This window comes from Schistocerca americana, chromosome X (assembly GCF_021461395.2).
Source record: "Schistocerca americana isolate TAMUIC-IGC-003095 chromosome X, iqSchAmer2.1, whole genome shotgun sequence".
NCBI classification, from domain to species: domain Eukaryota; kingdom Metazoa; phylum Arthropoda; class Insecta; order Orthoptera; family Acrididae; genus Schistocerca; species Schistocerca americana.
Genome location: NC_060130.1, coordinates 386,146,937 through 386,169,935, shown reverse-complemented (window position 1 = coordinate 386,169,935; position 22,999 = coordinate 386,146,937).

The window sequence follows — 22,999 nt, the reverse complement described above, 5'->3', positions numbered from 1 at the left end:
AAGAGCGTAAACATTGGACGATTGAACAGTGGAAAAACGTTGTGAGGAGTGACGACTCACGGTACACAATGTGGCGATCCGATGGCAGGATGTTGGTATGACGAATGTCCGGTGAACGTCATCTGCCAGATTGTTTAGTGCCAACAGTAAAATTCGGAGGCGGTGGTGTTATGGTACGGTCGTGTTTTTCATAGAGGGGGCTTGCACCCCTTGTTGTTTTACATGGCACTATCACAGCACAGGCCTACATTGATGTTTTAAGCACCTTCTTGCTTCCCACTGTTGAAGAGCAATTCGGGGATGGCGATTGCATCTTTCAAGACGATCGAGTACCTGTTCATAATGCACGGCCTGTGGCGGAGTGGTTACATGACAATAACATCCCTATCATGGACTGGCCTGCACAGAGTCCGGACCTGACGTGAATCCTGTAGAACACCTTTGGCATGTTTTGGAACGTCGACTTCGTGTTAGGCCTCACCGACCGACATCGATACCTCTCCTCAGTGCAGCACTCCGTGAAGAATGGACTGCCATTCCCCAAGAAACCTTCCAGCACCTGACTGAACGTATGCCCGCGAGAGCGGAAGCTGTCATCAGGCCTAAGGGTGGTCCAACACCATACTGAATTCCAGCATTACCGATGGAGGGCGCTACGACCTTGAAAGTAATTTTCAGCCAGTTGTCCGGATACTTTTGATGACGTAGTGTATGATACTTCTGCGTGTTCTTATTCGCTTTGCCTTCATGAATGGGGCCCGTAATGGGGTCAACAAATGTGGAGTGCTGATTGTTGGTGAAGACAGGGCTGTGACAACACGGATTGCTTTTATCTGTTCGGACTATGGGTGCAGTTCCAGCAATATCAAGACCTGCGCCTGTGACGGTATCTAACGGTTATTTCTAGTGTAGTTGCTCTTCCATACGGCATCCCATACGAGCAAACCAGTTACGTATTTACCTGTGGTTACTCCTACTTCAGGTATTTGGGAAATGCATGACTCTGTTTAAAAAGAATTGCTTGATGTAAACGTAGGGTCGAGCCACGCACGTCTGCTTTCATGCCCGCAGCTAAGTCACTGCAAATAATAATCTGTTGCTATGATCCTAGAGCCAGATGGCTAGAGTTACGAGTTAATAAAATACACAGACATATAAAATAAAAATTGAATGAATTATTATAATTTAATAACATGGGTTCTATTCTAACATCTGTAATTGATGTAGGCGACCGAGAATTACGTTGAATAATGTACATTCCAGAAAGGACATCTCAGATGGTTCAAATGGCTCTAAGCACAATGGGACTTAACATCTGAGGTCATCAGTCCCCTAAATTAGAAACTAATTAAACATAACTAACCTAAGGACATCACACACATCCATGCCCGAGGCAGGATTCGAACCTGAGACCGTAGCAGCAGCGCGATTCCGGACTGGAGCGCCTCGAACTTCTTGGCCACAAAGGCCGGCGGACATCTCAAATACACAGGAAGTGGTCCTACGACATTCAGTTAAAATACAAACAGAAAATATGCTTATCAAATGCAGTAAAGTGTGTGTGAAATTGTATGGGACTGAACTGCTGAGGTCATCAGTCCCTAAGCTTACACACTATATAACCTAAATTATCCTAATGACAAACACACATACCCATGCCAGAGGGAGGACTCGAACCTCCGCCGGGACAGCCGCACAGTCCATGACTGCAGCGCCTAAGACCTCTCGGCTAATCCCGCACGGCAAATGCAGTAAAGTTACGTTGAGAGTGTTATAAGAATGGTATCAAAATCCCCAAACTAAGTTATCATCAATAATGATTCACAAATTAACACACGTGATACAAAGAATAGTAACTCATACTCTGTCTATCCTCAGTTTTGTTATACAAACGGAAAAAAAGTTAGAGTCCTACTCTGGAGCACATTCAGACCCCTCGAAATATGAAGTCCCTTCAGAAGTTAAACTATGATAGCGACCGTTCATCGCTCAGAATCAAACACGTCCGTGATAGAATGCCACTCGTTGCCACATGCAGCTCCGCCTCCTTCCAGAACTTGCGTAAAACTGCCGAGCTCTTCGCTCGAAAAAGTCCCAGTCTCCACTTGACTGCCATAGTGTTCTGCTACTGGTCGTTTTTCTATTGGCTAAAGGCCATCCCCACAAAAAATACATCGTTCTTAAGTTCTACAGAAATTATTTGGCTCAACTTGACCACTTCCTGGAAGAGTAATATATTGCAACCACATTTAAATAAAGAAATGTTATAAATATTCGGTCACACTCAGATCATTCACTATAATTACGAATAAAGCTTTGTTCATGGATAAATAAGCTACTATTATTGCACAAGTCCACTCACATTAAATGACAACGAATTGTCGTTAAATATTGTTTAAACAATTATTTATGCTTTTTAGACCGAAACGTCTTTTGGTTCTCTTTTCAGTTGTAGTGTCCGCTGCCACATGCAATTGACCACTTTTAAATTAGCACAGTTTTTTAATAGCACTTGCAATTAACTTTTGAATAGAGATATTGGAAATATAGTAAACTGTTCATTAAATGAGTACATAGGTTTGACAAACTGTGAGATTTTCATGCTGTATTCATTTCTTTTATATCTCTTTTTCTTCTATATCATTTTCATCATGTAAATATTAAAATGATAAAGAAGACATCTTAAGTCAATACATAAAACAGATACCGATCAGTTGCTTTGACGTATGATAGCTGCTGTTTAATGCTATCATCTGAGATATCGTTTGCGGAAATCGCATGAACCATTTAAAAGATGTTAATTCTGAGGTTCATTGTCAAAATATTTGATCACTGTAAATAATTAACTTCTGTTGCTTTAAAGATAGTGAAATTAATGTTGCGTCCTTGGATGCACCTCATTTTTCTGGGATCGCTGATTTATTCAGATCTGCATTAATATTTGATTGTAAATTATTATAGACACTTGAAGAGCTTTAAGAAGCCATCTTTCAGGTTCTCTGACACTCCGCCATTTTTGGTGCCTCTCCTGCTCAAAGGCCATGTGAGTAACAGCCGCCCAATTCACAGCTTTGGAATTTACGCACATTCGTCGACGCTGTTCGTCTCTGCAGTTGGCTGGCCAGAACCAGTCACCTAGCCGGGCTGGCCACGGCGCGTCCTGAGCCCTGGGCCCGCTAGTGCTCAGCAGCGCAACAAATTTACCTTGCCCCATATCAATTTTGGGCGGCCGAGTCGCTCGCTTACATATGCGTAACGTTAAACACAGAGAGAAGGACTGTTCCCGATTGGGAACCCTAGTGTGATGTTGGTTACACATCACACCAAGGAAACAGTAGTCGCGTCAGGCAGAAACACTTGCGTCTATCCAGAACGCTTACGTGAAGGTTTTATCCAACATTAGGGACAGGTTCTACCGTTAGTTTTTGAATGCAGTGCACGCAGCAGGTTGCAGTTCGAGTCCATTTTGGTGCCAGTCGACGCCTGTCATCTGGATTCTCGAATCATTTTCGAGTCATTTCAGCGGCTAGCTGAGATGATAAAGTTGGATACCATTGTTCATGACATGGACGCACAAGGTGCTATTTGCAGAAACTTTTCCGTGACTGACGCCAGTTCTCTACGTTGGAGATGGGTGGATGGCTCAGATATTAATCTGACAAGAACGAATTTCTTTGAACGGAGTTAGTGTTTAAGTGGTGTGGAGGAAAGTATGGGAAAAAGTCAGACAGAAAAAGAACCTCACACCGGACTGGCGATGGAGCTGGGCACCGGCAAGTGGTTGTAGCTTATGGCGAAATCCGTTGTGAGCGGGCAGACTGTGCTATACTGGCGATGCAGTCAGGTAGAATGGGTGAAGCTCTCATGATTGCCATGAAGTGTCACTCCACATGCCAATTAAATATGAAACACATAACATTTGTACCTCCTAAAATTGTATCTGGTTTGCGCGGCTTAAATAGCTTAATTTATATGAAAGTGATAATATTTAGTTACCTTTCGTTGTTTTCTGAAATTTAATCATAACTCTGCACAGTGGCCCATAAATAAAATTGCCGCTACACAATACAAATCGTCCAGCAATAGATACTTAGTGTTACTAATGTGAAGCCAAGCCAACGCAAGCAACCTGTGGGAAGTATTAGTTTATTATAATGTAGAATACATCTTGAAGATCAGGAAAAGAATATGTAAATCCAATAGTGCATAACTTCAGAGGCATTCAGGGTAAGTTGCAACAATCACCGTCATTTATTAATGGTAATAATACACACATAATGTTTGGAGCAGTAAGCTTGCTGAAAGTAAAATGGAAGTAAAGGACATGAATCCTAAGCTACAAATGTAATATATGCCAGGAAGATAGGCTGACAATTAGCGGTGATAGCGTATTTACTACCGTGAAGAACTTTGTAATGCCTAATAAGATAAACAGAGATTCAGAATGTGAGATAAGATACACTGACCAGCCACAACATTATGACCACTGTCCACTGCCACGTTAGTTGCCGCCTGGTGACTTTGCGCGTACGTGACGCAGTAACAAAAGTATGTAAGCGGAGCAGACACGGAGGGGGATCACCCTAGTGAAGAAATGGGCTGCAAATGAGGAAATCCATTAAGATAAACAGCTTTGACAAAGGGTAGATTATTATTACACAGAGACTGTGAACGAGTATCACGAATGTACACGTGCTACTGTTGTGAGCATCTACGGAAAGAGTTAGAAGGACAGCGAAACTACCACTATGCGCTAAGTGGCTCGACGTCCACGACTATTCACAGCACGTGGGGTTCGGAGGCTTGTCTGCTCTGTGAAGTAGGATAGATAGTGATCTGTGGCATCTCTGCCGAAAGAGCACAATGCAGGTACAGCGTTCATCATACATTTTGGACATTGAGCTCCACAGCAGATCACCCCTACGTGTTCACATGTTGATCCAACGGCATCGTTAATTACGATTGCAGTAGGCACTGGATCACGGGGATTCGATCGTCGATCAATGGATCTTTGGGTGAATCTCATTTTTGCTACACTAGGTCGATGGTCGTCTCCACAGACGCCGTCATCGAGGAGAACGGCGACTCGAAACGTACAGACTGGTGGGAGCAGCATTATGCCATGGGGGACATTCTCCTTCGCTTGCATGGAACCTCTTGTAGTAATCGAAGACACGCTGACAGCTGTGAACCAGCTGCATCAATTCATGCTTGATGTACTTCATGACGGCGATGTCATCTTTCAGCAGTTTAATAATTGTCCGTGTCTCGGAGCCAGAACCTTACTACAGAGCATTGAGCAGCATTATAGTGAACTCACGTTGATGTCTTGGCGACCAAATTCGACTTACATAAACATTGATGTATTTCGTTCTAGAGGCGGACAAACAAGTTAACAACCAGGTAGGCAGGTAGTCATAACGTTTTGGCTCATCATTATAGATGAAGGTAAGCATCAAAGTTGGGGCGAAATAGTAAAAGGATGTTTTTATTGCTTATCCACATAATGTATCTAAATGCTGCAGGCGAAGCATGTAGAATATTGTGGTTTCGTTTCCTGATCATGCCACCGTGGTGGGAAGATATTTTTATTTGCCAACTGTTGCCTGGAAGACTCATACGCTTAAAACGGGAGGCAGGGACAGATAATTGTGAGACTGTACTGAACTAAATGATCTCAGGACAGGTCCACAGAACCATCTAACTGTCGTCCATTTACTGTAGTAATACGGAAGAAAATTTGTGCTCGCATGTTTTGGCTACCAAATAAGTTTTCTGTGAAAATCAACATGGATTTCGTCAGCATGTATCTGGTGAATTCTGATTTTTTTATGTTCGTTCACAGTATTCAGGAGTCCAGGTTGGCGTCGTGCTTCCTGTTTCTGAAAAGCATTCGATACACTGTCGTACCGTCGCCTAACAAATAGAGTGCCTAAAAAAAAGGTAAAAAGAAAAGAGAGAGAGAGAGAGAGAGAGAGAGAGAAGTACACGTAAGGGGGAGGGAGAAGAAACGGAATGAAACTTCACGGGTTGAGAGTGTATGCGATGTTATTTCAATGATTACTAAATCGAGTTGGAAAGAACCTGGCAGTATGACTTTGTGCCACTTGTGCCCTGGAATCATGCACTCATTCGGTTGGGAATTGTGTCAAAAAGCCAATGGTGCCTATTTTACAACTGCTGTAAATGATCCGTGATAGCTTGGGACGGAGTTGACTTCCGAGTTGGTCGCTAATAGATCTGGAGACCTCAACATAATGACGACACGCGTTATATGTGGACAAGCATCGTTCAGTTGGAAAATGGCAACACAATACTGTCACATGAGAGGTAACTCAAGGGGCTCAGGATGTCCGTGACGTACAATTGGGCCATCAGAGTGTCTTAGTCCAATACCAACCGTGACCTGAAATTATATCTGGGTATCCCTACACGATGAGGTCGCGAGTAACACCGATGTGTCTCTCCAAAACATTGCAGAAAGAGGTCTCTGGGTTCAAATGGTTCAAATGGCTCTGAGCACTATGGGACTTAACATCTGAGGTCATCAGCCCCCTAGAACTTAGAACTACTTAAACCTAACTAACCTAAGGACGACACACACATCCATGCCCGAGGCAGGATTCGAACCTGCGACCGTAGCTGTCGCGCGGTTCCAGACTGAAGCGCCTAGAACCGCTCGGCCAGTCCGACTGGCGAGATCTCTTGGTCCCTAGGTTTCCGCCATATTCGCTGCCGGTGGTCATCTGAGTGCGTGTAGAAGCACGATTCATCGCTGAACATAGTGCGATGCCTCTCATCAGGAGTCTACGCTTCGCGGTCATGGCACAGCTCCAAACGCAGCTGTTTCTGATGTGATGTTAATGGCAGCCTATGCACATTGGACATTCATTCCCTATTCGGCATGCTACTAGTCTCCAACCAATGGTGCGGCATGACGCAGAACATTGCAGGGAGTCCATTAATTGTTGGCGGAAGGTAGGCGCAGATACTGAGAGGTGCCCCACAAATCTGAATATTGCTCGTTTCGATAACCTGTCCAACTCGAGACCCACAATGGGGCCCCTTTCAAACTCTGTCAGGTGCTGATAACACTGTTTCACACGAGTGTGCATCGTCTCCGTGTTCTTCACTGTCATAATTCAGTATACGACTCTGTTCACGCCCCTTATGTACCCTACCAGTCGTGATAACAATACTACTGCACTCTGGTGGCCTTTTTAACTGTCACAAAATATTGCTGCTGTAATCATGTTGCGTACATGTATGAAGTTACAATGACATGAGAACATGTCTTCTGAGCGTTTTTTTTTTCATTTTTTTTCAGGCGCTGTATTTGAAAAGGTACGAAGCTGGGTGGAACGTTACCTAACAAACAAAGGCCAGTACGTTGTTCTTAATAGCGTGACGCCTTCAGACGTGAACGTAGTGTCCGGTAAACCTCAAGAAACTGTGGACGGCGATGACAGTCAATCGAGGGCTTGAGAGATTACTCCACAAGAGTGGCATACAGCTCTTTAACCCCTTGATGAACTTTTAGCTTTCTCGGGATAGTAACAGCGACAATGCAACAGTGTAATCTTACAAGACATCATCCGGAAGAAGAACAAAAGTCCAAAATTCTGCTGCAGTGGAATTACAATGATACCGATTCAAGGCAGATTAGTATCTTTATTTACGTACAAGCTGGAAACGCTCATAGCATCGCAATCAATTGCACTAATTATCCTTGGCGATAATGATCGCCTTTGTGCACCTTCTGACTTGATAACATGATTCGACATTTACTGCTGAAGACAAACGGTCCACTAGTTCTCTACCTGCTCTCTGCCTGACAACGGAAATGACACTGTGGAAGACGCGTTCACGGTCTTACAAACGAACGTCTCGTTCGTTCACGACTCACTCTTCCGCGACTCCGTGTTCCACCGGCCTTTGTTTTAGCGACTCCCCTCATCACCACCGTTGTTAACTATATTTAACGTGTTCGTGAAACTAGTCGATAATTATAACCCGCCTTTCCACGTTTCTCAAGCTTATGACCTTAGAAAATAAGACGCCGATCTACCAGAACGGAAAAGATAGCTCTTTTCCATCAAATGATTCTCTCGACCTCATAAAAATGAAATGCGCAAACACATATCAACAGCTACTGACAAAGTCGAGCAGCGAGGATTACAGGAGTATGTTCCTAGCCAGACGTTTATGGAGACGGCTGTCACACTCATCATTTCTTATTTTATTGTTCTGCAGTACCTGGGTTAACAAGGAAGAGTAACAAAATTGCATGGGGTCACTGGCACTACTGCAGTGGTCACCTACCTCTGCACTCCAGATACGGAAATGTGTGTTCGAACAGAGTGACGAATAAAGGGTCTCACACGAGACATTTTACAGGTCTGCACCGTGGCACAGTACTCAAATAGATGTAGTTCTAATGCCGAGGTACCACGCAGAACTACAACATTCGCACCAACTGGTGGTTCATCGACGATGACTAATTTACAGTGATCATATCGTTCACCAACCACATCTAAATCTTGATGAATCGAAGTGAACAAAATTCTCCCTATGGCACGACAGTTATTTGTTTAGTAAGGCAATTGGAGAGGAATTACCCTTAAGCAAGATGCCTTTGTTGCTTTGTTTTCACCCAGAGATCTTTCAGTACTTTTTGTGTCATTGTCAGTGGGTTTATTTATGTATTTCTCTTCTGCAAAATTGTTACAAGTTGAGCTTTAAAGAAATTTTTGGCACAAAATTTTTATATTTGTAAAATGAGGATTATTGTCAAATACTTTTTTACATTCGTTTGCATACAGTACATGAACCACTGAGATGAGGCATTTTATGTTGTTTATTTACGATATGTCTAAATTTTCTAGTTTTGTAGTACATTTGGAAATAAAGTGGATCTACGCATTTCTTTAAATACCTCACGTGAAGCTACTGGGTATTTATGCTAGTAGCTTTGGGTCTATTTCCCAATCTACAGTTTACCATCTGCAAACAGCAAACATTGATTTATTTTTCTGTCCGTCTGACTGATGATCATTAAGTATGACGTTGTTTGGCATGTTGCTCAAATTTGTTGATGTTATGGTGTTTTTACTTTGTTTGTGCTCGAGGTAACACGCTTATTTCTTGCACTGTTGTCGTCACACTTATTTTGTACGATTTGTTCTCCAGACACAGAGTTTTCGCCGCCATTACGTGTTGTTGTGGCTGTGTAGTGTTCATTTGTTTCGTGGAATGTTTACTTGGGATTTGGCCTGTGGATCTGAAATGTTGTTGACGTTTGTGATGTCTAGTTCATGTGTTTGCGTGTGTGTATGTGTTTTTCCAAGACAGGGAAGGAGGGAGAAAGTGAGTGAGGGAATGGTGGATAGATATATAGAACATAACAGAGCAATACCTCACACACAACATTTGCAGGTCACCTAACAGCAAAGAACCACCACCCAGCGAACATAGAAAGTGAACTTAAAAATCATTAAAATTAGTAACAGCCTATGCCAAAAATTATCAGTGAAGAAAACTACCACACCCAAAAATCAGTAACCCAAGGAAAGAAAGTGGTAAACGAATACACATCCCGGTGTAATAAAACCCTCTTTGCCACATAAGAAGAACTATATAAATGCAAATAACACGCACCCCAAAACTACACATGTCCAGCCTCTAAAATTAAATTTCTTTCTCCCCATACTGCACAACATTCACTCTACACGCCTATCTCTCTCTCTCTCTCTCTCTCTCTCTCTCTCTCTCCCTGTCTTGGAAACACACACGAACAGGACGCCACAAAAGTCAACAAAACTTAAAATCTGCGTGCCACATCCCAAGCAAAAGTGCCACGAAACAAACGAGCGCTACACAGCCACAACAACACGTCATGGCGGCGAAAACTGTGCTTGGCGAACAAATCGTAAAAAAATGAATGCATGACAGCAAAAGAACAAGACGTAAGCGTGTTGCTACAACATCAGAAACTATGAGTAACACCCCAAATAACACGATACATAGTGATTCTCAGTCAGAAATGCATAATAAGCAGAAAAGTAAAATAACATTTTGCTGTTTGCAGGTGACAAACTGTTGTTTGCGTAATAGGCACAAAACTACTAGTACAAATATGCAATAGCTTCATGGAAGGTATGTAAACAAATACATACATCCACTTTACTTCCAAATGTGCCATAATACTAGAAACTTTAGACATATCGTACACAAACGACATAGAATGCTTCAACTCAGTTTCTTTAAAGGTTAACATGTAACAATTTTGCAGAGGAAATTAAACAAATAAACTCACTGAAGATAGCACAAAAAGTGCTGATACATGTCTGGGTGAAAATGAAACAACAAAGGGGTCTTGCATAAGGTAGAATTCCTCTCCGATTTTCATAGCAAGCACGGAAAGAAGAATTGCTCAAGATAATTAGTAAGACATATTGTTAATCAAAAATGTCTGAACATTTTATGCATCGAAAACCCCATTATGCACCAAGTTTTAAGAACTGTATCGCTTCCACTACAAGATTCTTTTACCGTCTCTCTAATCATCATATATCCAGTCAAACAAACATTACCTTCGAAAGATGTGAGGTGCTAGCCGCCCCAAGCAGATCTACGTTTTCGTTCTCCACATTTCGTGTCGTTTTTGTGAGATACAGTGAAGCTGAAGAGTTAATCTTTGGCGCACTAGCGTAAAATGGGATGAAAAATCAGCGAAGCTGCAAAATCCGTTAGATTCGCACCTTTATTTTCTTATACTTGAGCATATAAGCCGACTCGTTGTATTTCCTCGTGCATCATATATAACCGTTTCAAAAACATGGGTTGAAAAAATCCTTAACGTAAAATTTAAACATGTTTTTCGTGCTGATTTTATCAAAACTCGTGGTAATATCGTGATATATTTTGTAGTACTAAATCGCTAACTGTATACATAACGTGTGCTTTTCAGGAACGTGATATATTGTGAAATATTACCTCATCAATAGTAAAATTAGCCTGCGCTTTTCAGAAACTTTGGCTGCAGTATCCTTGTTCACAGCTAACGGTTTCCTAATTTCATAATATATATACATGAAAAAAGGTATATTTTTGAGAAATTTAGGACGCTTGCGAGGATTTTCGTGGATTGGCAGTGTTTTGCATAACCTATTTCATAATAAATCGGTTTTTGTGGCTTTCAGTTACTCTAAATAAGTAACATCGTATAATATTAGTTCTTTTTTTTTAATAGGAGTGTATTCTGTTTCATTTACCATAAATGCACATGCAGTTATAAGAACATTCTGATCACAATTACCTCATGTAAAAAAGTCATAAGCCACACATATCAAATGTAGTATTGGGGAACAAGGAGATCATGATCTTGTAAGTAGGCTGTTTAGGTTTTTTATGTTGGTAACGCCATAAAAAACCTAAAAAATTAATGGCTGTGCTGTGTGCAGTCTGTGGCTGGTTGGAATTGTTGGAACACTCGCTATTGTAGTGTTGGGCAGTTGGATGTGAACAGCGCGTAGAGTTGCGCAGTTGGAGGTGAGCCGCCAGCAGTGGTGGATGTGGGGAGAGAAATGGCAGAATTTTGAGAGCGGACGATATGGACGTGTGTCCATCAGAAAGAGTAAATTTGTAATATTGGATATTATGAACTGATATGTATATTATGACTTTTGAACACTATTAAGGTAAATACATTGTTTGTTCTCTATCAAAATCTTTCATTTGCTAACTATGCCTATCAGTAGTTAGTGCCTTCAGTAGTTAGAATCTTTTATGTAGCTGGCAGTATTGGCGCTCGCTGTACTGCAGTAGTTCGAGTTACGAAGATTTTTGTGACGTAAGTGATTCATGAAAGTTATAAGTTATTGTTAGTCAGGGCCATTCTTTTGTAGGGATTATTGAAAGTCAGATTGTGTTGCGCTAAAAATATTGTGTGTTAGTTTAGTGATGATCAGAATAAGTAAAGAGAGAAATGTCTGAGTACGTTCAGTTTTGCTCAGCTGTTTGAAAATCAAATAACGTAAGGGGTTTATCAGCACAGTAATTCATTAATTTTTCTAAGGGGACGTTTCAATCTAAAATACAAATATTAATCTGACCGACAGAATAGTTAAAGTGAGATAGTGGCTTACCACCTTTCAGTGACTCTGCGAGTATCAAAATGGCCTGGTGCAAGTCCTTCTATTGGATGACACTTCAGCAACTTGTGTGTCTCAGATCTCCAACTGGGGAAAGGAGACCTACAGTTTAACATGGAATCTGAATCCCGTTTTGTTTCTGGCGACTCCCCGCATCGTTGAGAGGTGAAGGCTAGGTTGAAACTTCGACAGAAAAATCTGTTGCCCAACCGAGATTGTATCTCGCGACCTCCCACTTTCCAGGCATGTGCTTTAAATGGTAGATGGTTCATCTATAGTTCTTGATGAGTGAGCTTGCGACTATCTGTATATGTGTCATCAATGCTTCTACCTTTTGACTGATTGACTTAAAAGCTTAAATTTTTTTACGGTGCTGAGGTATGGTAGACCTTAGTATTTGACATAAAATGCAATTCGATACCTCTAACAGTTCCTGAAAAAAAAAAGAAATACTTAACTGACGGACGGACAGACGGACACATAGTGATCATATAAGGCATCTGTGTCTTCGGCCTATGTTGGTCTGATGATTTTTCTGACGTTTCGCAAGCACAGATTGTCAGACCTTCACCCTGCATTGCCGGTGGCTGACTGGAGTCGAGCCACTGATTCTGCACATCCAAGTCACATTAATGTGACCACTACCTATGTTGTATGTCAACGTGCAATAACCACCCACAAAGGGCTAGTGGCAGCACTAACAACTGAGGGTATACAAATCGTGACAGGGCGGGACACAGAAAGTAGTGCATTTGATGTTGTAATTTGGAAACGGAGCGATTTATCAGACGTCCAGAAGGGCATGATCATTGGCTTTCGGTCCAAGGATGGAAGCATTTCCAGAATGGCTACGTTTGTAAACTGTTTGCCTGTTGCTGTGGTTAAAGTATACATTGCATGTCAAAATGGCACTATCCAATACCGGCGCCAAGGCAACTTGGTGCACCACAGGCCATATACCGGGTGATAAAAAGTCAGTATAAATTTGAAAACTGAATAAATCACGGAATAATGTAGATAGAGAGGTACAAATTGACACACATGCTTGGAATGACATGGGGTTTTATTAGAACCAAAAACATACAAACGTTCAAAAAATGTCCGACAGATGGCGCTTCATCTGATCAGAATAGCAATAATTAGCATAACAAAGTAAGACAAAGCGAAGATGATGTTCTTTACAGGAAATCCTCAATATGTCCACCATCATTCGTCAACAATAGCTGTAGTCAAGGAACAATGTTGTGAATACCACTGTAAAGCATGTCCGGAGTTATGGTGAGGCATTGGCGTCGGATGTTGTCTTCCAGGATCCCTAGAGATGTCGGTCGATTACGATACACTTGCGACTTCAGTTAACCCCAAAGCCAATAATCGCACGGGCTGAGGTCTGGGGACCTGGGAGGCCAAGCATGACAAAACTGGCGGCTGAACACGATATCGTCACCAAAAGACGCGCGCAAGAGATCTTTCACGCGTCTAGCAATATGGGGTGGAGAGCCATCCTGCATAAACATCGTACGTTCCAGCTGGTGTTTTTCAGCCAGGCTGGGGATGATTCGATTCTGTAACATATCGGCGTACCTCTCACCCGTCACGGTAGCAGTTACAAAACCAGAATCACGCATTTCCTCGAAGAAAAAAGGCCCGATAATGGTAGATGTGGTAAATCCAACCCATACCGTGACTTTCTCGTCGTGCAATTGAGTTTCCACGACAGTTCTAGGATTTTCGGTAGCCCAAATTCTGCAGTTGTGGGCGTTGACCGACCCTCAGAGCGTGGAATGACCTTCGTCGGTCCACAACACGTTACTCAACCAATCGTCATCTTCCGCCATCTTTTGAAACGCCCACACCGCAAATGCCCTCCGCTTCACTAAATCGCCAGGTAGCAGTTCTAGATGCCGATGGATTTTGTACGGATAGCATCGGAGGGTACGCCTAAGTGCCAACAAAACAGTAGTATATGGAATGCAGGTGCGACGTGCGACTGTACGAGCGCTGACTTCCCCGTGCATAGACGAACCCGCTACAGTCTCCATTTCTTCCTGAAGTATCTCAGCAGCATTACGCCTTTTGCTCGGCCGGCCACTACGGGATCTATCGTCTAAATAACCCGTGGCTTCGAATTTCGGAACCATTCTCGCCACAGCTGCATTTGTCAGCGGACCTTTACCCGTTCAAATCCCCTTCCTATGGCGATAGGATCGTAACGCTGAACTAGCACGTTCCCCATGCTGATAATACAGCTTCACTAAAAGTGCCTTTTCAGGTAACGTCAAAATGCTGCAACTGCTGCCGCATCTGATTCTCTCTCTCATTACAGCTCCTTTTATACACGATTGTCATGCGCAGTCACTGACGTTTTGCTGTCCAGCGCCATCTGTCGGACTTTTGTGAACTTTGTTTTTTTTTTATTCTAATAAAACCCCATGTCATTCCAAGCATGTGTGTCAATTTTTACCTCTCTATCTACATTATTCCGCGGTTTATTAAGTTTTCAAATTTATACTGACTTTTTGATCACCCTGTATAGCAGGAGTTAACGGCGGCTGCGGAGATGTGTGCGGGCGAATAGAAGTGCAAGTGTTGAGCAGCAGACCACCCAGATGAACCAAGGGCTAACAACAGTGTCTCCTCAATGACCGTTCAGCAGACATTGCTGCGCATGGGACTCCGCATCAGGTGTTTGCTTAATGCACCCGTGCTGGCTGCTGTTCATTCGCAAACTAAGGCTGGAATCTGCACGCCAATACCGCAACTGGATGGCCACTGAGCGGCGACAAATTGCTTTTTCAGATAAATCACGTTTCATGCTCCTTTGGACAGATGTTCGCCGCGAAACGTCTGAAAGCAAAGACGAAGAGAGCGTTTTGGTGCCATTCCATGGGCGGTCTCGTCAGTCTGGAAGGTACAGTGGAACAACACAAGTACGCATATATCTTTGGGGACCATGTCCACTGCTGGACTGTACGGCTGTCCCGGTGGAGGTTCGAGTCCTCCCTCGGACATGGGTGTGTGTGTTTGTCCGAAGGATGATTTAGGTTAAGTAGTGTGTAAGCTTAGGGACTGATGACCTTAGTAGTTAAGTCCCATAAGATTTCACGCACTCACACGTCCACCGCTGCATACAATTTGTTTTTCCTCGGCACAATGACGTCTACCAACAGGACAAAGCAAAGGGTCACACAGCTCCAGGATACGTGCGTGGTCCGAGGTGCACCAGGACGAGTTTATCGTACTCCCCTGGCCACCAGTCTCACCGAGCTTAAATCCAGTCTAGAATCTATGGGACCACCTCGATCGGGCTGTTCGTGCCGTGAATCCGCAAGCGGGAAACGTAGTGCAGCTGGCCACGAGACTGGAGCTGGCATAGCTTGGTACCCTGTCGGTACATTCCAGAACCTCACTGACTCATCTTGCACGTCTCGCAGCGTTCCGCGCTGCAAAAGGTGGTTATTGAGACTTTTAACAGGTGGTCACATTGGTGTGACTGGACAGTCTACGTACCTGGCGCGCCAACGTCCGACTGCGTTTCCGTGGTCATTACCGCTGTGGTTCTCTCTTTGCTGCCTGCAGCGGTCGTTCGCTGCAGAACGGGAGTACAGGATCCGTTCACCTTAAGGCTTTCCTCTTCTTCGTTGAAGCTACTGTAATTTTTGTGGATTTCTATAGCTTCCCTGAAGAAGCGAAAATTTTAGTTCTTCTCTACAGCAAGAACTTCCACATAATGAAATTCGCCAACACATCAGAAAAATTATCAAATCAACGTCGGCCGGCGAACCCGAGACAGAAGTCAACGTGCAGCGACTGAGGTACAGAAACCCAAAAATAAATCACTTTAGGCTATAGGGTTCAGTTTCTTGTGACACGCTACCTGTCACCTTTCGAAATCCCTGAAAACGCTGTATATTGGGTATTCATTTGTGCCTTTACTTATATGTTCTGCAGGTTCAGTTGTTAAAAAATAATCGAAATATACATAGGGATTAGCACATGTGAGTCTCAGTTCAGAAATCTACCTCCAGGAAATGTAGGTGGTATGGCAATGAATCACGCCTAAACACCGACAGTCTCGTTGATATTGGCGCCACTTGCATCTCAGCATTGTGAGTTCTGACAATCGTTGCAAGTGACTGATAGTTGTTCTAATATCGTGAAGATTTATGAGTTGTATTTTCTGCTAATTCAGGAGAAGGAATGGATTATACGAATGTAAACAGCTCAAATTCACTTTTTTATAACTGTGAAGGGTTAACCCTGAAATCGTGAGACCTGAAACTTTATGATTTTGTAAAGAAGTGCTATGAACTTTATTGCGGGTAGAAAGCTGGCGATTGGGATAAGAACTGAGCCCCCACACCTGCTGTTCGTCATGTACTCCATCCCTGACAGGCTAATATAAGGATCACGTCACATGTCCTTTGCTATTCCAATAACTTGGAGGGAACGAACCGAGCGTACAACGGACTATTATCTTTATGTGACAGAAATAGATGGAACAGGTGGAGAACGAGAAAATCTGTAAAGTATCCTATCTTACCGTCATTAAGGCCTATATGTTACAATTAAGAACAGCTGAGACCTGTGGCATCTGAGAATGTGACAGTGAGTCAAGCTGAAGACAGTTACGAACGCGCAGAAGATGGCGAAAGAGATATGCATGGCAATCCGACATTTAAAGACAACTTTAAGTCAAATCAGCCATACCTTTTTGTCTGAGAGGGATCTCAGCGATTTTGTTCGTGATTTAAATTTGTCGAAGCAACACGCTGAGCTTGTAACTTCACGATTAAAATGTATTAACCTCTTTAAGTGATTCGAAAGTGAGTGTTTATTGTCAACGCTACGCTGTTGTTTTCTAAATATTTCTCCAAGGACGGTGTCATGGCTTTTCGTAATGATATCGACTCCATTACGGAGAGTACTGGGCATGATTTCAGTGTAAATGAGTGGCGCTTGTTCATAGAGTTTAGCGATATTAGTGTGAAAGCAGTACTTCTCCACAGTGGGAAATAATTTACTTTTGTTCCGACTGCTCAAGAAGTTAACCTTTAACGTGTCATTCCTTCTGAACTGACTCGTCTTATTTTATTTCATTTTCTCAATTCATTTTTTGCGTTTGAGATTTCTTGTGCCGGTTAAACATATCAATGCTGACTATCAGCAGCTCAGTGTCTGCAACGATTAAGCCGCCAATTTTCCATACGGTGTAGCTGTAACACGTTAGTGCTGCCAAGGGTCAGTGCAAAGCGGGTAACCGCTGCTGGTCGCGAACTGTTTCTCTAAATGTTGTGGATAGCACAGCATGAAAGTCCACCTTAAATCGCCGGTATAATGGCTCTGTGCAGAATACTGCCCATTTTTACAAGCCAGGTCTGCTCGTTCAGAACACCACTGCATAGAATTTTGTTTGCTGAGGACAGCAGTCTTCCTAGAAAGCAGGAGCGAAGGATTCCACTCGCAGATAAAGATCTCTGTCTTTTTCGAGGTAAGAGTAATTGCTTAGTTCGTTTTAGGACTTCTTTTCTCCTTTTGTAGAGGTGAGATGCTGTCAGCCGGATGCCTTCTTCACGTAGAGTGAACGGCATCTTATGTCATAGAAAACGTGGGAAAGAGCTCCCACCAGAGAGAGAGATATCAGGCTTCTTTCTAAGAAGTACTGACGTGGGAGAACCACGGATTGGCTGAAATAAAAATGTATTTGAAGAGTGGAATTTTTCGCTAAACTTGCAGGAACTGTGTTCTTGGAAACACAAGCCATTAGCTGGTTGGTAAAACCTTTTCTAGCAGAGGAGATTTGAAATTCTCTTACGAACGATTTCGTTGGCCGAAATTTATGAGAGCTTTCCGTTACATTCTGGGAGAGCACTCGTGTCAGCTTCGCAAGAACACTGTTCTACACCTCTGTGAGTCCACACTGTCCTACAGTTCCTTTTGTAACTCAGGTTGGAGAGGGGGCTACTCCTGAGGAAGGAGACGGTAACCAGCGACCAATCTGTTGGTAGCTGTCCACACTACTCCTTCCTGCAGCTTAAATCGCGGTAGGAATCTGCCGCAATGGCGACCAGGAATGAGAGTAATCAAACGTTCGGTAGGTGCGTGGTTTGGGTTAAGTTAGATTCTCGGCTCCCGATACTTTTAATTGGCTGGTCAAGGATTCATTAATGACACAGTTAGATATAGTAGTTGCATGTGACATCTTATGCCTTCTGGCAAAGTGGGAGTAATCACTGTGTGGTCACTGTGATAGACTCTTATGGGCAGAGGTCATTCTTGGGAACTGGAATAAAATAATAATTTGATCTTTTGACCAATTCAGACGGTGCAACTGCTGAAGGTTCAAAGATAACTTGAGTTTAATTTCAAACATGTACCCGACTCATACAATTATAGTTGGTGGTGACTTTAATTAACCCTCTTTATATTGGCGAAAATACATGTTTAAATCGGGAGGTACGCATAAAACAACATCCGAAATTGTGCTAAATGAATTCTCTGAAAATTAGTTCGAGCAGTTGGTTCGTGAGCCCAGGTGAATTCTAAACGGTTGTGAAAACACACTTGACCTCTTAGCAACAAATAATCCTGAGCTAATAACAAGCACCAAAACGGATACAGGGATTAGTGAACACAGGGTTGTCGTAGCGAGACTGAATATTGTTACCCCCAAATCCTCAAAAAATAAACGAAATATTTACCTATCCAAAGAAGCAGATAAAAATTCACTTGTCGCCTCCATGAGAGACAATCTCCACTCTTTCCAAATTAACAATGTAAGAGTAGACCAGATGTGGCTGGAATTCAAAGAAATACTATCGACGCCAATTGACATATTTATACGAAACAAATTAACAAACGATGGAGCTGATACTTCTTGGTACACAAAACGCTTCAGAACACTGTTGCATAAACAACGAAAAAAACATGCCAAATTTAAACGGACGCAAAATCTCCAAGATTGACGATGTTTTACAGAAGCTCGAAACTTAGCGCGGACCTCAGTGCGAGATGCTTACAATAGTTTCCAAAACGAAACTTTGTCTCGAAAGCTGTCATAAATTCCAAAGAGGTTCTGGTCGTATGTGAAGTACGTAAGCGGCAAGACACGATCAATGAGTTCTCTGCGCGATAGCAGTGGAAATGCTATTAACTACAGTGCTGCCAAAGCAGAGTTACTAAACATAGCCTTCCCAAATTACTTCACGAAACAGGAAGGTGTAAATATTCCAGAATTCGAATCAAGAACAGCTGCAAACATGAGTAACGTAAAAACAGATATCCTCGGAGTAGTGAAACAACTTAAACGACTTAACAAAAGAAAGTCTGCCGGGCCAGACTGTATACCAGTTAAGTTCCTTTCAGAGTATGTTGATACAATAGCTCCATACTTAATCATATACAATCATTCGGCAGACGAAAGATCAGTTCCCAAAGACTGGAAAGCTACACAGGTCACACCAATATTCAAGAAAGGTCATATTAGTAATCCGCTAAATTACAGGCCCATGTCACTAACGTCGATATGCAGCAGGATTTTAGATCATATATCGTATTCGAACATTATGCATTACCACGAAGGGAACAGCGTATGGACACATAGTCAACACGGATTTAGGAAACATTGTTCTTGTGAAACACAACTAGCTCTTTACTCAAACGAAGTGTTGAGTGCTATTGACAAGGGATTCCAAATCGATTCCGTATTTTGAGATTTCCAGAAGGCTTTTGACACTGTACCATACAAGCGGCTTGTGGTGAAATTGCGTGGTTATGGAATACCGTTTCAATTACGTGACTGGATTCATGATTTCATGTCAGAAAGGTCACAGTTCGTAGTAATTGACGGGAAGTCATCGAGTAAAACAGAAATGATTTCTGGCGTTCCCCAAGGTAGTTTTATAGGACCTTTGCTGTTCCTTACCTATATAAACGATTTAGGACACAATCTGAGCAGCCGTCTTAGGTTGTTTGCAGATCATGCTGTCGTTTATCGACTAGTAAAGTCATCAGAAGATCAAAACGAAATGAAAAACGGTCCAGAAAAGATATATTTATGGTGCAAAAACTGGTAATTGACCCTAAATAAGGAAAAGTGTGAGGTCATCTACGTGAGTGCTAAAAGGAATCCGTTAAACTTCGGTTACACGATAAATCAGTCAAATCTAAAGGCCGTAAATTCAACTGAATACCTAGGAATTACAATTATGAACAACTTCAATTGGGAGGAACACACAGAAAATGTTGTGGGGAAGGCTAACTAAAGACTGCGTTTTATTGGCGGGACACTTAGAAAATGTAACAGACCTACTAAGGAGAATGCCTACGCTACGCTTGTCTGTCCTCTTTTAGAATATTGCTGTACAGTGTGGGGTCCTTAACAGAGAGCACTGACGGAGTGCATCGAGAAAGTTGAAAGCAGGGCAGCACGTTTTGTATTATTGTGAAATAGGGGAGAGAGTGTCACTGAAATGATACAGGATTTGGGATGGACATAATTAAAACAAAGGCGTTTCTCGTTGCGGCAGTATCTTCTCACGAAATTTCAATAAACGATTTTCTCCTCCGAATGCAAAACTATTTAGTTGTCGTTGTCCTACATAGGGCGAAACGATCATCATAATAAAATAAGGGAAATCAGAGCTCGCACTGAAAGATATAATTGTGTTCGTTTTTTCAGCGTGCTGTACGAGATAGGAGTAGTAGAGAACTATTGTGAAGGTGGTTCGATGAATCCTCTGCCAGACACTTAAATGTGATTTGCAGAGTACCCATGTAGATGTAGATGTTTCTTTTTATCAATGATCTGCAAGATGACGACTATGCGCTAGTTGCTTCTTCCCCACAGTCTTTGTCAAGTGAATCAGTCATTATTTTAGGCAACTTACATTGAAGCACCAAAGAAAGTGGTATAGGCATGCGTATTCAAATACAGAGATATGTAAATGGGCAGAATACGGCGCTGCGATCGGCAATGCCTGTATAAAACATCAGTGTCTAGCGCAATTGTTAGATCGGTTACGACTGCTTCAATGACAGGTTATCAAGAGTTAAGTGAGCTTAAACGTGTTGTTATTGTTGGTGAACGAGAGATGGGATACAGCACCTCTGAGGTAGCGATGGGGACTTTTCCCTACTACCATTTCACGAGTGTACCGTGAATATGAGTAATCCGATAAAACTTCAAATCTCCGACATTACTGCGGCCGGAAAAAAGATCCTGCAAGAACGGGACTAACGACGACTGAAGAGAATCGTTCAACGTGACTGAAATGCAACCCTTCCACAAATTGCTGCAGATTTCAGTGCTGGGACATCAACAAGTGTCAGCGTACGAACCATTCGCCGAAACATCATCGGTATCGGCTTTCGGAGCCGAAGGCCCACTCGTGTTCCCCGACTGCACGACGCAAAGCTTTACGCCTCGCCTAGACCCGTCGACATCGACATTGGACTGTTGATGACTGGAAACGCGTTGTCTGGTCGGGCGAGTTTCGTTTCAAATTGTATCGAGCGGATGGACGTGTGCGGGTATGGAGACAACCTCATCAATTCATGGACCCTGCATGTTAGCAGGGGATTGTTCAAGATAGTGGAGACTCTGTAATCATGTGGGGCGTGTGCAGTTGGAGTGATATGGGACCCCTGATACGTCTAGATACGATTCTGACAGGTGACACGTACGTAAGCATCCTGTCTGATCACCTGCATCGATTCAAGTCCACTGTGCAATCCGACGGACTTGAGAAATTCCAGCAGGACAGTGCCACACCGCACACGTCCAGAATTGCTGCAGAGTGGCCCCAGTAACACTGTTCTGAGTTTAAACACTTCCGCTGGCCACGTAACTCCGCAGACATGAACGTTACTGAGCATATCTGAGATGCCTTGCAACGCACTGTGCAGAAGAGATCTCTACAACCTCGTACTCTTACGGATTTATGGACAGCCCTGCAGCATTCAGGTGTCAATTCCCTTCAGCAATACTTGAGACATTAGTCTAGTCCATGCCACGTCGTGTAACGGCACTTCTGTGTGTTCGTGGGGGCCCTACACGATATTAGGTAAGTGTACCAGTTTCTTTGGCTCTTCAGTGTATAATGCATAAAGGTTGGTTGTTTTATTTACTCTGTGTACTATCACTCTCGATATCAATTTCGTGAAGTTCCGTGTTATGTATTTGACACTGACCTTTTGTAATAAATTGAGGTCAAAGTGGACTGATAATTTATTCCAGTAGGTTGATGACCCCGTCTTTTATTGGGATTATTAATACCTGTGAAAGAACTAGTACGTAGGACTCATTTGCCAGGGCCACCATTTTCATCTCGTTATTCAATGGTGCAACGGTTTTCATTACCGTATCTGAGTCTGGGAGCGATCTGCATGGTGTCCAACTCAGTTGACGTCTTTCAGTTTGGACACATATGAGGAGCTACTTACTCTTATGCAATATGAGAAATACAAATGACTTATGTGTGGAGCTCTCAAAGTAATTGTAATTCGTCTCAAAATGCATCTCACTACTGTCTGGACAGAAGAATGTGGTTTACAGTCCTCTCGTTTAGTCCAAAAATGAATATTTATCTCTGTTGCACACAAAATTAGGTCTCTGCAGAACTTTATGAAAGCTATGGACAGAACTTCACGCGGATACATATATGGATGACTAAAGTTTCTTAGTAACATTGAAGTAAAATTAAAGGAAGGAATGTTTGTACGACGGCAAATTACGGAATTTTTGCCTGATGAACGTTTCCTTGGTTTGTTGTGTGATCTATCTTTTACAAGTAATGCAAGGATTTTTTAAGCAACCAAAGCCAAGAAGACAAGAGGACTACAGAGAT